The sequence below is a fragment of the Esox lucius genome, chromosome 21 (assembly GCF_011004845.1).
Source record: "Esox lucius isolate fEsoLuc1 chromosome 21, fEsoLuc1.pri, whole genome shotgun sequence".
Lineage (NCBI taxonomy): Eukaryota > Metazoa > Chordata > Actinopteri > Esociformes > Esocidae > Esox > Esox lucius.
This window is the reverse complement of record NC_047589.1, coordinates 12,947,853-12,963,425: the sequence shown is the minus strand read 5'-3', so window position 1 is coordinate 12,963,425 and position 15,573 is coordinate 12,947,853. Positions and strand designations below refer to the sequence as shown.

Sequence of the window (15,573 nt, the reverse complement as noted above, 5' to 3'; positions counted from 1 at the left end):
CAAGCTGAAGAAGGAGTCCTATCAGGCCTGGTTGGCTTGTGGGACTCCTGAGGCAGCTGACGGGTACCGACAGGCCAAGCGGGCTGCAGCCCGGGTGGTTGTGGAGGCAAAAACTCGGGCCTGGGAGGAGTTCGGTGAGGCCATGGAGAAGGACTATCGGCTGGCCTCGAAGAGATTCTGGCAAACCATCCGGCGCCTCAGGAGAGGGAAACAGTGCCCTACCAACGCTGTTTACAGTAGAGGTGGACAGCTGTTGACCTCAACTGAGGATGTCGTCGGGCGGTGGAAGGAGTACTTCGAGGATCTCCTCAATCCCGCTGACACGTCTTCCATTGAGGAAGCAGAGGATGAGGGCTCAGAGGTGGACTCGTCCATCACCCGGGCTGAAGTCACTGAGGTGGTCAAGAAACTCCTCGGTGGCAAGGCACCGGGGGTGGATGAGATCCGCCCTGAGTACCTCAAGTCTCTGGATGTTGTGGGGCTGTCTTAGTTGACACGCCTGTGCAACATCGCGTGGCGGTCGGGGACAGTGCCTCTTGGATGGCAGACCGGGGTGGTGGTCCCTCTTTTTAAGAAAGGGGACCGGAGGGTGTGTTCCAACTATAGGGGGATCACACTTCTCAGCCTCCCCGGGAAAGTCTATGCCAGGGTTCTGGAGAGGAGAATACGGCCGATAGTAGAACCTCGGATTCAGGAGGAACAGTGTGGTTTTCGTCCGGGCCGTGGAACACTGGACCAGCTCTATACCCTCTACGGGGTGTTGGAGGGTTCATGGGAGTTTGCCCAACCAATCCACATGTGTTTTGTGGATTTGGAGAAAGCATTCGACTGTGTCCCTCGCGGCATCTTGTGGAGGGTGCTTGGGGAATATGGGGTCCTGGGTCCTTTGCTAAGGGCTGTCAGGTCCCTGTACAACCGAAGCAGGAGCTTGGTCCGCATTGCCGGCAGTAAGTCAGACTTGTTCCCAGTGCATGTTGGACTCCGGCAGGGCTGCCCTTTGTCACCGGTTCTGTTCGTAATTTTTATGGACAGAATTTCTAGGCGCAGCCAGGGGCCGGAGGGTGTCAGGTTTGGGGACCACACAATTTCGTCTCTGCTCTTTGCAGATGATGTTGTCGTGTTGGCCCCTTCTAACCAGGACCTTCAGCATGCACTGGGACGGTTTGCAGCCGAGTGTGAAGCGGTGGGGATGAAAATCAGTACCTCCAAATCTGAGGCCATGGTCCTCAGTCGGAAAAGGGTGGCTTGCCCACTTCAGGTTGGTGGAGAGTGCCTGCCTCAAGTGGAGGAGTTTAAGTATCTAGGGGTCTTGTTCACGAGTGAGGGAAGGATGGAACGGGAGATTGACAGACGGATCGGTGCAGCTTCTGCAGTAATGCAGTCGATGTATCGGTCTGTCGTGGTGAAGAAAGAGCTGAGCCGCAAGGCGAAGCTCTCGATTTACCAGTCAATCTACGTTCCTACTCTCACCTATGGTCATGAGCTTTGGGTCATGACCGAAAGGACAAGATCCCGGATACAGGCGGCCGAAATGAGCTTTCTCCGCAGGGTGGCCGGGCGATCCCTTAGAGATAGGGTGAGAAGCTCGGTCACCCGGGAGGAGCTCAGAGTAGAGCCGCTGCTCCTCCACATCGAGAGGGGTCAGCTGAGGTGGCTTGGGCATCTTTTTCGGATGCCTCCGGAACGCCTTCCTGGGAAGGTGTTCCGGTCCCGTCCCACCGGGAAGAGACCCCGGGGAAGACCTAGGACACGCTGGAGGGACTATGTCTCCCGGCTGGCCTGGGAACGCCTCGGTGTCCCCCCGGAAGAGCTAGAGGAAGTGTCTGGGGAGAGGGAAGTCTGGGCATCCCTGCTTAGACTGCTGCCCCCGCGACCCGGCCCCGGATAAGCGGGAGAAGATGGATGGATGGAAGAATACAGAACACTGTTATACAGCAGTAGACAGGACACAGGCATAGGGAGAAAATGACTTTTAATAAAAGAACTACGGATCGAAAACAGTAACTGCATAAAAAAAAAAAACTGAACACCAGAGTGGCACAAGAGCCAAATATTGACCAAAACATATAAGAGGGAAGGAGGAACTTAAAACTGCACTAAGTAGATTTTTTTCTGTAAAAAATACAAAAGTTTTGTCGCCTATAACCATGTGTAAGCTATAGAGACTCTAAGAGTTGTTTAGCAGCACAGACAGCTCAGTGCCTGTGGATCGTCAATTTAGAATTTTTGGAGCCAATTCTGTTTCAGCAAACCTATTCCAGCCAATTGCTTTCTGCGAGGCGGGCCTTCCTCCTTGTTTTATTTTGAGAAAGCATCTTCTTCCTCACTCAAAACTTTCCTTTTTAAATTTTGGAAAGGAAAGAAAAAGAGGACTCTTAATTTTTTCCCGGAGCTTTATAAAGTTGTTTTACAGGCAATACAGACTTTCAACTCCCTCCAAAGATTTTCTATTGGGTTCGTGTCTGGAGACTGGCTAGGCTACTCCAGGACCTTGAGATGCTTCTTACGGAGCCCCTCCTTAGTTGCCCTGGCTGTGTGTTTCGGGTTGTTGTCATGCTGGAAGACTCATCCCACCACCCATCTTCAATGCTCTTACCGAGGGAAGGTTGTTGGCCAAGATCTCGCGATACATGGCCCCATCCATCCTCCCCTCAATACGGTGCAGTCGTCCTGTCCCCTTTGCAGAAAAGTATCCCTAAAGAATGATGTTTCCACCTCCATGCTTCACAGTTGGGATGATGTTCTTGGGGTTGTACTCATCCTTCTTCTTCCTCCAAACACAGCAAGTGGAGTTTAGACCAAAAAGCTCTATTTCTGTCTCATCAGACCACATGACCTTCTCCCATTCCTCCTCTGGATCATCCATATGATCATTGGCAAACTTCAGAGGGGCCTGGACATGCGCTGGCTTGAGCAGGGGGACCTTGCATGGGCTGCAGGGTTTTAATCCATGACAGCGTAGTGTTACTAATGGTTTTCTTTGAGACTGTGTTCCCAGCTCTCTTCAGGTCATTGACCAGGTCCTGCCGTGTAGTTCTGGGCTGATCCCTCACCTTCCTCATGGTCATTGATGCCCCACGAGGTGAGATCTTGCATGGAGCCCCAGACTGTGGGAGATTGACCGTCATCTTGAACATCTTCCATTCTCTAATAATTGCAACAACAGTTGTTGCCTTCTCACTAAGCTGCTTGCTTATTGTCCTGTAGCCCATCCCAGACTTGTGCAGATCTACAATTTTATCCCTGATGTCCTTACACAGCTCTCTGGTTTTGGCCATTGTGGAGAAGTTGGAGTCTGTTTGATTGAGTATGTGGACAGGTGTCTTTTATACAGGTAGTTCAAACAGGTGCAGTTAATACAGGTAATGAGTGGAGAACAGAAGGGCTTCTTAAAGAAAAACTAACAGGTCTGTGAGAGCCGGAAATCTTACTGGTTGGTAGGTGATCAAATACTTATGTCATGCAATAAAATGCAGATTAATTATTTAAAAATCATACAATGTGATTTTCAGATTTTTTTGTGTACCTATGATAAAAATTACAGACCTCTATATGCTTTGTAAGTAGGAAAACCTGCCAAATCGGCAGTGTATCAAATACTTGTTCTCCCCACTGTATATATATATAGCATAAGTACGCCATAGGGAGCGAAGTTCGTTTACTGTAAGAAATTATACTTGCAGCTAGAGACCAGGACGACAAACTGCCAATTCCTCCCTTGTCTACTACAGCATACACTATGAAACCTGCAAAGAAGCGAACAAATTCTAGCGCTATATAGCTAGCAACAAGGAACCCTAATCTAAAGTTAGCAAGGCTACGGATTTCGTCGAACTCTGAGTTCTATTTTTCATGTTATTATTCAGAACTTTTTCTATCGGGGATTGTTACGGAACTACTTTCTGACCGGTGAGTTGTTGTAAAAAGCTGTAATAGTTTTTATTTACTGAAAATCTTACCTGGGGCAGCTTTAAATAAGGGCAGTGATGAGGAATACGGGACGGCAACAACAACATAGGTGTCTGTATCTGAATGAGGGAGAGAGGCTGTTGGATCGAAGGATGTGACAACTGGTATTGCCATGCTCAAGCAATTGAGCTATATGGTACAATTGCTTTAAAACACCAAAACTAGTGGCAACTAAACTGTCAACAAATTAAAGAATACTAAACTTTAACTTTGCTGGATTTATGGAAACATTTAAGGTTTTGTCATAAATATCAATACATTTAACGAATAGTCTCATTACCACACAACTGAGAGTTCTTCCTCCTCTAACTACATGTCTGGAGTCAGCAATTTTTAAAAAGAGTTGCTATGAACCCTCAGGCAATGACTACCTTCAATCCTATGCCCAGTCATTTAAAAATCTTGTATGTAGTCAAATTCATTGTTACCACCACATTATGCTTTTGTATTGGATTTAGAGAAAATTGCTTTTTCCTCCATTCATTTTGTGTCTTCCCAACCCTAGAAATGAATCCTAGACTTAAGTCTCCTGTCTCTTGAGTGAAATGCTGAGACTGGCTCGCAATTACTCATTTTGGAAGATTTAAATTGTTTATATTGATTTGCTCATCTAATCATGCGGCTGGTGTAACCAGTTTGACAGGTTTTTGAGCTCAGTTCTCAATCTACCAGCCTTAACTAGAAGTTCACAGTAAGCATTACCAAATGCTATGCCTTTACCAATGCTGGAATGAGACTTTTCATTTAAAAACGATTTTCCTGATAGTTTTGATATCCATTATGTTCCACTACACCTCATGGCAAAATCCGATTTGTAACAATGTGCATTTCCTTTCAAACCTCCAAACAAAATTTTTCTTTGATTAATATACTGTAACATCACGTCAATTTCAAATAATCTCAGAAACAATTGTGGCTGTGTGTGTACACTTTTTCTCACTCTCCTGTTTCTAATTTGTCTCCTGTTAAAAATTAAAAGGCAAAATAAATGTATGGGTCTCCTGTTTCTAACCCCTCGCCCCCAGGCCCTGGTGATGGAGGTTAAGTGCCAGCCTGGTGGTTCCACTTGGATGTGTCCTTAGGAAGCAGCAGCCCAAATGTGTACACCTGCCACCTAGCTGATTGGAAGGTGCTCGCAGGGTAATAGAGGGGCACCCATGACTGTATTAGCCCCAACCCAGGAAGTCATAAAGGAGTTGTGCGAGTCTGGACCCCTGTGTCTTTAGTTATATTATTGTCTTTTGTTAACTTTAAATGAAGTCCTGGCTTTTCCCCAGGGCAACATTCTCCTATGTCTTCTCGTTTTTGATCCTCGCACTAGTCCTTGACCAGGCAAGTTCCCCCTTATCTCGCCACACAAACCATCTGTGACAAAGCAACAGAGACTAAAGTGTAAATAGCAAATGATATAAGATGAGTGTGCATCTCTGAAATGCTGAATTATTCAAAATACATTTGCAGTGTTACGCTAAGTGAGTGTTTTGCAGAAACATATATCAGCATTAAAATGGCTGCTTAGACACGCATTCGTTAGACATTGCTACCATTAGGGAAAGAAAGCACCATCCACAGCAGGAATAGCAAAAAAGATGGCAACCATCCAAACCTTCTGCAAAACCAGAAACATAGTAATTACTAGTTATTGAAGAATGAGCACATCCCCTTTTACAGCTGTAGCTTGAATTTTAAACATATTTGCATGTATCTACTGAAACCACAGATGCATGTAGACTTATAAACACATCCAATGGGAAATTGTTGTATATGTTGTATACACTTAATAAAAATGCTGTGGCTAAATTAGATTTTTCAGTTTTAGTACATATTTACAGGCTGGTACTCAAGTGTCCTTGGTGGAAATTCAAAGGAAGCCACATCCACAAATGACACAAGCTAAACACTTAGATGGCTGTCACACACATGTATTAAACAGGATTTGTGCTGTAAGCTGATGGCCATCATACCTAAACATCAGCGAAGAGATTGTAAAAGTTGGGTGTGTTGCCCGCAAGAGAGTGTGCCATTCTGTTATAAACTGTCATCCAGAATGATTGCCCCCCTTGGTAAAGATTAGCAAAGAAGGCTATGAAAAAAATAATTCATCAGATTGAAGTGAAGTTGTCAAAGATCAAAAATGAAACCTTTATTAATCCAAGTAAAGAATTTCAAAGAAATAATACATACAATTATTGGCATTATATGTATTACATGTATTTTTATTTTTTTACATTGTTATACATGGGGTATAGCTATCTGGTGCCACATTATGTAAAACATCTATCAACAGGTCAGAGGACACACACAAGGCAATGAGTGAACCAAAAATAGCTACATTATTTAAAACTACCAATCTCTACTATTGTCATAATGACATATTTCACAAGATTTTTTACAAGATTATAATTTATTTCACAAGATAATTATGTATTATCTCTCTCGAAACCATGCAACCCGATTTTGCAAAAGCCATAACCATAAGCTGCCTCAAACATTTTTGTAGTGTATTTTGGCAGTACATCCAAACAGCCGTACAACCACAGACCAAGTGTAACCACAAAAGCCCTGGACAACCCAATCAGGGCTTTAAAACCCTTGTTGGTTTAAAAAATTTCACAACATGGACATTTTGGGTCCTATATTAATTTTTGTAGCAGGTTTCATGAAGTATTGTGTATATGTAGTCACTACCCTCTCAGCTACAATATAAACACAGAAAATAGAGTTCAGAGACACTATTTGGAAAAATAATGTGTTGGAAAGGCAAAACAATGTTCTACGCAGAACATTTATTTGATATGGTATGATATAAAAAACTAAAAAACATGAAGACGTTTAGTTTCAATGACTTATTCAAGTTTCAAGGATTATTTGTCAAATGCACCGAACAACACAGCGTCAACCTGCACAATGAATTTTTTGTTACATGGTGGCAGACAACTACGTAGTGAAAATTAAGAAGAAAGAAATATATCACAGCAAGAAATATATCAAGAGGATAAGCTATAATATACATAACACTGTACATAGCAACAGTTTAAAAAGAGTACTGTAAACTAGCAGCAATATTAGTAGAAGTATTGAATATTGTAGATGTATGGCAGTAATATACAAAACTAGCATACATTTTGAAAAAATAGGAGGACTGAATATGAACAGTATTGTAGAAGCATTGGGTCTTATACAGCTCTGGAAAAACTTTTTGGGAAAGGAAAGAAAAAGGTGCAGTGGTCTCTTAATATTTTTCTGGAGCTGTAGATACATATTCATGTAATATGCTTATGAGTGCTACATGCAAAGGAATATTGTAATGCTGATTTAAAAGTACCTGAAAGCACATCAGAGCAACTGGAATGTTTGTGTGTGATCAGTAAGATCATGGATCAGTATTAATGTTAAGGAGACTTATGGCCTGTTTTTGAGTCTGGAAGTGCATGCTCCGATGCTCTGGTAGCGTCAACCAGACGGCAGCAGTGCGAACAGACCATAGCCTGGGTGGATGTGATCTTTGATTATGTTACGTGCTTTCCTCAAGCATCATGTATGGTACTGTAGATGCCTTGCACGGAGGGACAATGGCAGCCAATGATGAGCTCAGCAGACTTTACCACCCTCTGGAAGGACTTGCGGTCTGCAGCAGAGCAGCTGCCGTATCAGGCAGTAATGCAACCTGAGAGGATACTTTCAGTGTTGCACCTGTAGAAGTTGGTGAGAGTTTTTTGCAGATTTCTTGAGTCTCCTCAGGAAGTATAGTTGTTTTTAGGCAGTTTTCACTGCTCTGGGTCAGTGTAGATGAGGTGAGGTTGCACATTCTCACCACCTGGGGTCTGCCCGTCAGGAAGTCCAGGATCCAATTGCAGAGGGTGGTGTTTAGTCCCAGGGTCCTGAGCTTAGGAAAAAGCTTGGTGGGCATAACAGTGTTGAATGCAGACCTGTAGTCCACAAACAGCATCCAGTATGTGTTGCCTTTTTCCAGGTGGGAGAAGGCACTGTGTGTCATCAGGGCGATGGCATTGTCTGTAGATTGATTGGGGCAGTCTGTGAATTGGAAGGGGTCAAAATTGTCAGGAAGGGTGGATGAGATGTGAGTTCTGACCGACCGCTCAAAGCACTTCATGATGGTGGAGGTCAGTGCTACAGGGAGGTTGCCGTTCAGGCAGGTGATGGAAGGTTTCTTTGGTACAGGGATGGACGATCTTGGTCTGTTTGAAGTAGGAGGGATCGTAGACAGAGACAGGGACAGGTTGGTTATGGAAGTGAAAACCTCTGCTAGTGTTTCAGCACACCCCCTGAAGACACTGCCGGGAATGCCATCTGACAATGGTGACTTCCGAGGGTTCAGAGTGTAGTCGTCCTGGTCCTCAGCAAGCCTCACTGAAGGAATTGTGTTGGTCGCCTCAAACCGAGCAAGGCGGTGGGATGTGCATCATTGCTGTTTCTCCCTTTGTATTGTATGTGTCACAGTCCTCCCCACAACCGCGTCTGGGGTCAGAGCTGTGGTAATTAGACTCCCACGTATCCCTGTATTCTTTATTTCCACCCCTGATAGCCTTCCATAAGTCATATCTGGATCTCCTCAAGTTCTCCAGGTCCCCAGAGCTATAGGAAGAGGACAGTGCTCTGAGCTTAGCACGGATATTACCATTTACCCAGGGCTTTAGGTTGGGGAAAGTTGTGACATTGATCCTCGGGATGACATCGTCAATGTTCTGATTCTAGCGATTACTATGCCCTCCCTCCGCGCTGGGCTGGATCGAGTTGGTAAATCGTTACCACTGGAATCAACTGAGACCAGCCACCCAGACAGCTGGTTTAACAATATTTTGTGGGAGCGTGTAAGCGGAGCCAGCCAAGAAGAGTGAATGTCTCTTAGTGAGTGAATGAGTGAGTGAGCGAGTTACCAACTACCTGCTGTCAAATGGTGTAGTGGTTAGAGACGTGGACTGCCATTCAGTTGCTTGGTGTTTGATCCTCAACATGGACCAAACAAAGAAGGCATTAAGATTCGTCAGGATAAGCTAAAACTGTGTTGGCTACAAGCAGCAGTAGCTACATTTTAGTAAAGTAAACAGTTCACGATAATATTGAGATGGACGAACTGCACCAACAAGGACCATTTCGGAGTCATTGTTTTCTTCATAGGGACTGCATATTAGCTAGCCTTCTACAGTAACCTCTAATTTAATGTGTTGAACGTAGTGTTGCAATTCTGTTATACATTTTGTTGGTAAGTAAAACAGTTTACGGTTATATTGCGAAGGACGATCTGCACTTACAAGGACCATTTCCATAGTGTAGTTCACATAGCGTAGTGGTTGGCTATTCAACTTTTACCAAACCAACAACAGGTATAATAGAATCACAACACTACATTTAATGTGTTAAATTAGAAAGAGATTACTGTAGATGGCTAGCTAATAGCTATACCAGTACCTATAATGAAAACAATGACTCCGGTTACTGGCTTGTTTGTTTCTTTAGAAAACATCACAATTGTTCCACTGGAAGGGCACCTATTAGGGCACTGCATCATATTTTCTCCACTGGTAGGGAACCCAGAGGGCACTATAAAATAATTAGTTTTGACTAATGCAGGAAGTAAACAGACACGACATCTCTACACATGTATAACGCGGAACAACACACGCTGTTTAAATAGTGTCGTGGTTAAAGACACAGTATGTCACATTGGACACTGCGGATTGAATCCAGCCAGGGCAACAACATTCACTACTTCTAAACGTGAGCCGGCTGATCTAGGCTTGCCTGGTTTATTGTTTCTCAATCTCAAGAATGTATGCACGTGTCTTTCCCTGGCTGCATTTCTTCATTATAATCAGCGTCAAGGGTCAAATTTCCAACTTTTGATGGCCACTGCATGCCATATACGTGTAATCTTCACAGATGAAACCCGGTTTTAACTGAATCGGGCAGAACTTAGTAAAATCTTTGTAGTTGTTGCATGTTATGTTGGAGTATTCTAAGTATTATAGTTTGGATGTCTGGTCCAAAATAGTGGTCACATTTGCTTAAACAAAAAACACCTGTTTCTTTTTTCCTCCTAACACTCTCCGGCTGCTTGTAATAACAATAGCATATATCGCCACACAAAGTGGCCAACAAACCTTGTCCTAAGAACAAGAAATCAACAAAAGCATATTCTCGACAGGGTGACAGATTCTAAGAAAATTGTAGAAATCTTAGTTGAAGGCTTACGTCAAGATCGGCAAGCTTTCAACAATCACATAATGGCAGGTGTCAAAAGAATGATCAAGGCTTCTCTCACTCTCTCACCCTTTTCTGAGCTCCTCTCTATCATCTGGACATAGTCTTTGAGTCCCACTCCAAACAAACTGCTGATCTGGGACAACACCTTACAGCCTACAGTGACACTCTCTCTACTCTGGAAGAAAGGTGTACTTTGCTTGGGGCAAAGTTGCACTCACTTGAAGGAACTGGATTAAGATGAAAAATAACTCTTGCCATTCCAGTGTGCATTTTACAGGAATCCTGAGGGGGGCTAAGGCACTGAAGATGTATGGGTGTGCATGGACAAACAGGCAAGTGTAAATGCATGGTGCTTAACTACAATACTTGTATTGAAACTGGTGGTTTGGTCAGATAATCAGATAAACAAATGAAAATATTTCATCTTTGGCCGAAACAAGAATCCCAGGCGGTACCAGACTGATTAATCAAACAGTTCTCATCCACATTAACTAGCTGGCCCACCTAGCTTGAGCCTATTAGCATTTTGCTAGAATTTACAACCAACAGTTCACACATTTGAAATGTTTACCAAAGACATCTCAAATAAAATGTCTCCACATACAACAAAATACCCATAATCCCATCACACATAACACAATCTACATTTGGAAACTAAAGCATGCTTTGACATTAGAATACTTCTTGCTCCTGAAACTTATACAAATTCTAAAGCAAAATGGGATGAATTACTGGGTTCTGAAATAGTGAAGGTTCTTTGCGAAGTCCCCTTTATGTGCTTAATTGATTTACAGACTTGGATGTCACAGACATTGTAGGTAATTGAAGTGCATACCTGAGCAATGTTAAGTTAACTACAACCCTGTTTCCAAATAAATTGGGATTATGTGTAAAATGTTTAGAAAAACATAATGCAATAATTTTAAATAATTTAAAACATATATTCAATAGAAAATAGTACAAAGACAAAATATGCAATGTTGAAAATGATTCCTAATTTCTTGAAAAACATATAGATCTTTCCAGAAAGGATGGCTCTGTCAGAGGTGAGAATGGGGAAGGGTTTACCACTCTGAAAGACTCCACTGGCAGATAGTGCAATCATTTCAGAATAACATTTCTCAAGGTAAAATTGCCAAGAGTTTGGGGATCTACAGCTCCAGAAAAAAATAAGAGACCAATGCACCTTTTTCTTTCCTTTCCAAAAAAGTTGAAATGGAAAGTTTTGAGTGGATATTTTTCAACTTTTATGGAAAGAAAAGAAAAAAGTGCAGTGGTCTCTTAATTCTTTCCGGAGCGCTTTGGTACCAGAGGTGGTACTTTGTCCAGTACAAAGTCATTGTGAACCATGCGAATGGATGATAACCGCTTTCTGAGCCTACCAGTAGGCTAGCAGGCCCCTTCTGACCCATATCTATGAGGCTGATAACCACTAATAACGCCCATTAAATTCAATGATAACATTCAAACCGCCTGTATATAAACAAGATACAGAAACTCTGCCGACTTCTCTAGGCCCAAATTAATTTACGATGGACTGCTCTGTGGTCTGACAAATCAACATTTTAAATTCTCTAAAGAGGAGAGGGACCATCCGGTTTCTTATCAGTGCACAGTTCAAAAGCCAGCATTTGTGATGGTATTGGAGTGCATTAGTGCACATGGCATGGGTTACTTGCACATCTGTGAAAGCACCACTAATGATGAACAATATATACAGGCTTTGAAGCAAAATATGTTGCCATACAGACAATGTCTTTTTCACGGTAGGTCTTGCAAGACAATGCCAAACCACACTCTGCACATATTATTATAGCAAAATAATCTGGGTGCTAAATTGGCCTGTCTGGAGTTTTGACCTGTCACCAATTGAAAACATTTGGCACATTATGAAACGAAAAATACGACAAATGACCCGGAAATGTTAAGCAGCTGCAATCCTATAGCAAGCAAGAATGGGAAACCATTTCACATTCAGAACTACAACAATTGGTCTCCTCAGTTCCCTGGTCATACTAATATAGCCACCAAGGCAAAGGCACTGATCTTTTGCATAATTTTAGCTTGACAAGTGTAAAGCCATGTAGACTCCTTAAAAGCGGCTAAAAGCAATTGCAGAATGTACATTTTTTTTGGGATGTCTCTGTTTTCTTATTTTTTTTCTTATAGTATGTAAAAACAAGCACCCACTGTGTATACAGTTGTAATTGTTTCATTTCTTCTAGTAAAACATATTTAGATTAGATTAGATTCAACTTTTTCAACTTATTACCATTGAACAAGTAGAGTAAAGTACAATGAAATGCAGTTTGCCTCTAACTGATTTCTACCAATAATTGAAATGATGTGCATTGCATGAGTTAAAAAAAATACTTTCCTATTTACAAACACTTTCAAGTACAAATACTTTCCTGACGATATATGAAAGATCTGTTTTGGAAAGTCTGTGGAGTCAGTGTTGTCTGGCATCTCAACCTGGTGGGACATCCTAATCTCACCACCAATGAGCCCATTTGCTTCCTCAGGGGACTGGACCTACAAGGTGGGAGTTAAAGTAGCTCATACGCTCATATGAAGCAAGTGTGAAGAGGGACAAACCAACAAAGACATCAAATGACATTCAACTAATTAATTGCACTGTTTGGTCATCTCATTTGTGTCCTATGAAGTGACAAACTCTCCAATGTGCTTCAATGCTGTACATTGTATGTATCATTTGTTACACATAAATGTGTGCTGGTTGAAGAATTCATCAAGACCAAATGTCTAGCTTTAAATTATGCTAATTGAATGCATGTCAATGTGTGAATGGCAGTTTGTTTGCTTTCATTATTGTAGCAGAGTTGAGGTGATCCTGTTATTGATTTAACATTGTCTGTTTGGGATAAATAAGGAAATTGTACTTAGATCTGAGAGTTTGATGCTCCTGGCACACATTCCGTGCTATAGTGTGTTTTAGATACTTTTGTTAAACCTTGTACATGATCAAGGAAGACATTCAATATTGCTGGTGCAGTATGTAACTATGTGATGAATTCGAACTATTTCTTGATTGGAATAAATTGTATTACTTTGAAATATACACTGAACAAAATTATAAACGCAACACTTTTGTTTTTGCCCCCATTTATCATGAGCTGAACTCAAAGATCTATGACTTTCTCTATGTACACAAAAGGCCTATTTCTCTCAAATATTGTTCACAAGTCTGTCTAAATCTGTGTAAGTGAGCACTTCTCCTTTGCCAAGATAAACCATCCACCTCACAGGTGTGGCATAACAAGATCATGATTAGACAGCATGATTATTGCACAGGTGTGCCTTAGGCTGGCCACAGTAAAAGGACACTCTAAAATGTGCAATTACATTTTATTGGGGAGGGGGGAGTCCGGGGGGGTACGATAACCAGTCAGTATCTGGTGTGACAACCATTTGCTTCACGCAGTGCAACACATATCCTTCGCATAGAGTTGATCAGGTTGTTGATTGTGGCCTGTGGAATGTTGGTCCACTCCTCTTCAATGGCTGTACGAAGTTGCTGGATATTGGCAGGACCTGGAACATGCTGTCATATACGCCTATCCAGAGCATCCCAAACATGCTCAATGGGTAAAATGTCCGGTGAGTATGCTGCCCATGCAAGAACTGGGATGTTTTCAGCTTCCAGAAATGTTGTACAGATCCTTGCAACATGGGGCCATGCATTATCATGCTGCAACATGAGGTGATGGTCGTGGATGAATGGCACAACAATGGGCCTCAGGATCTCGTCACGGTATATCTGTGCATTCAAAATGCCATCAATAAAATGCACCTGTGTTCGTTGTCCATAACACACGCCTGCCCATACCCATCCCCACTGTCACCATGGTCCAGTCAATCCACAATGTTGACATCAGCAAACCGCTCACCCACACAACGCCATACACTGTCTGCCATCTGCCCTGTAGAGTAAAAACCAGGATTCATCCGTGAACACCTCTCCAAAGTGCCAGATGCCATCAAATGTGAGTATTTGCCCACTCAAGTCGGTCAAGACGACAAACTGTAGTCAGGTCGAGACCCTGATGAAGAGCATGCAGATGAGCTTCCCTGAGATGGTTTCTGACAGTTTGTGCAGAAAATCTTTGGTTATGCAAACCGATTGTTGCAGCAGCTGTCCAGGTGGCTGGTCTCAGACGATCTTAGGGGTGAAGATGCTGAATGTGGAGGTCCTGGGCTGGTGTGGTTACACGTGGTCTGCGGTTGTGAGGCCGGTAGGATGTACTGCGAAATTCTCTAAAAAGCCTTTGGAGATGGCTTATGGTAGAGAAATTAACTTTCAATTCATGGGCAACAGCTCTGGTGGACATTCCTGCAATTAGCACGCTCCCTCAGAATTTGCAACATCTGTGGCATTTTGCTGTGTGATGAAACTGCACATTTTAGAGTGGCCTTTTATTGTGGCCAGCCTAAGGCACACCTGTGCAATAATCATGCTGTCTAATCAGCATCTTGAAATGCCACACCTGTGAGTTGGATGGATCTCGGCAAAGGAAAAGTGCTCAATAACACAGATTTAGACAGATTTGTGAATTATATTTGAGAGAAATAGGCCTTTTGTGTATTTAGAGAAAGTCTTAGATCTTTGAGTTCAGCTCATGATAAATAGGGGCAAAAACAAAAGTGTTGTGTATATAATTACGTTCAGTGTAGATCACTGCAGTATTCTGGTGATGTAATTAAGAACCTTTTCCATAATCTTATTTTCTCAGATCTACATATAATTCCACACACAATACGAACAAATACCCAAACATTCAGGAGATTATTTATACAGGTTTCAAAATTCAACTGTAAAATAGTCATACTGTACATTGCTATGGTGAAATAACTAATAATTGCTAATATTAAAAACACAATAGTTTTTCCTTGCTAATCCACAAAAGGTATTTATATTATTATAACAGTTACTTAAATCATACTAAGCGACACTACACAAATTGGTACAATGGTATATGCCTGACTGCAGAGACTTCCAGCTAAATGTCTTGTGAGTAAAACACAGACCTCACTCAAATGTGTGAAGTAATTATTTCAGATTTAATGTAGAATTGATTCCATTCCTTAGTGACCAGAATTCTATGAAATTAAGTGGTATGTAAAATAATTTTGAGCTGTACATCCAGCTAGGGAACATCACAAAAAGATCAAACCACAGTTTTTGCATTTACTATGGTTTCCCATATGTCACAAAACATTCCCTGGCTATGAGCCACAGCAAATTGATTATTTGCACTGATAAGCCAGTAATTCTGAGCAGGTTCTCCCATTACAAATGAGTTCTCAGATTTCACATCCTGCAGTTCAACTCCATGCATAGAGCACAAAGAAAAAAAC

At 42.2% G+C, this 15,573-nt stretch overlaps 1 protein-coding gene across 3 annotated transcripts in view; it reads right to left on the bottom strand.

The window, feature by feature from the left end:
• LOC105019404 (cadherin-12) overlaps window positions 1-15,573 on the bottom strand; it is a 207,013-nt gene that overhangs the window by 79,898 nt on the left and 111,542 nt on the right. The window contains exon 1 of one of the 3 annotated variants that reach the window (XM_029116094.2): window positions 3,960-4,028. The exons of the other annotated variants lie outside the window; for them this stretch is intronic. The gene's annotated coding sequence lies outside the window, so the exon portion shown is untranslated. Of the gene's footprint in view, window positions 1-3,959; window positions 4,029-15,573 lie in introns of those variants that run through there. 3 annotated transcript variants of the gene reach the window in all.